Source organism: Psammomys obesus, unplaced genomic scaffold (assembly GCF_907164565.1).
Source record: "Psammomys obesus unplaced genomic scaffold, mPsaObe1.curated_primary_1811, whole genome shotgun sequence".
Taxonomy (NCBI): Eukaryota; Metazoa; Chordata; class Mammalia; order Rodentia; family Muridae; genus Psammomys; species Psammomys obesus.
The window spans coordinates 1-957 of NW_026586527.1; the positions used below are offsets into that span (position 1 = coordinate 1).

The window sequence follows — 957 nt, forward strand, 5'->3', positions numbered from 1 at the left end:
TTGGACCAACCTGTACTAGAGCAGCAGCTAGAACCTCCAAAGTCCAAGAGTAGGTAAGTAAACCTGTGACAGTGGGACTTCTCACCTCTTTGACTACCACCTTCTGGAAAATGAGAAACAAAGTTAATGGGGATGGGTACTGGGGGGGGAGGGGCAGAGCCACCCTTGCCTCTCACCTGAAATTGCTTGTCACAGTAGCTCCTGTATTTTCTTTATAAAACAGGCAGGAGGTTGGCCTTTCCTACAGGCACACACAAGTCAAGTTCCCTTTACTCGTCCAGAGGTTAGTGCTTCCCTTTCCCTGACTGACTGCCCACTTTCTCTGCAGCACTCTAAGCCTAACTTGTATCAGGAAAAACCCTGACAGCAGCAGTAGCAGCAATATGGAGGGCCTTCTCTGGAGCCCGGGACAACTGGAAAGGCTCAAAGCTGGCCTGCAGCTCTTCTGACACAGTCACAGCCAGTCAAGAATCCACCCATGGTACAGACTGGACAACCTGGGAGACAGTTCAGATCAGCCATATCAATTCAGCTTTAAACCACAATGGAAATGTGAATGATTTTCTGTTTTGTTTTGAAAAATAATAAACAAATTTTTGTCATGGTGTTTGTGACATAAGACATGCATGTGTTCGAGTAGAATATTGTAATTCTCCCTTTACTTTGTGGCTATTCTAAAGATGTTGAGATGTAACAAGTCTTTTGAATAGATGTCGGAACGTAGGGACTAATATGTATACCAATTTAGATTGTTTTCCTAGTGACACTGTAGCCACACTTTCTACCTGGCTTCTTAAACTTACTTCTGCATCTCTCCCCTGCAATGCGGGCCAGCCTATATGAAAGAATCAGAGCCCAGAGGAGAGCCATCACTGTCTATAGAGCCTAGTGAACATCTGCGGCATGGAGCTGTGTGGGGACAGTAGAGAGCAGGGTGTGGGAGAAAGATCCAGTTTT

General features: G+C 45.7%; 1 long non-coding RNA gene across 1 annotated transcript; it reads left to right on the top strand.

Annotated features, from left to right (window-relative positions):
• LOC129672504 (uncharacterized) lies at nucleotides 1-621 on the top strand. Its single transcript, XR_008719513.1, has 2 exons — nucleotides 1-53; nucleotides 329-621. It is a non-coding gene; the product is annotated as an uncharacterized LOC129672504 (long non-coding RNA).
• The last annotated feature ends 336 nt before the right edge of the window (nucleotides 622-957 follow it).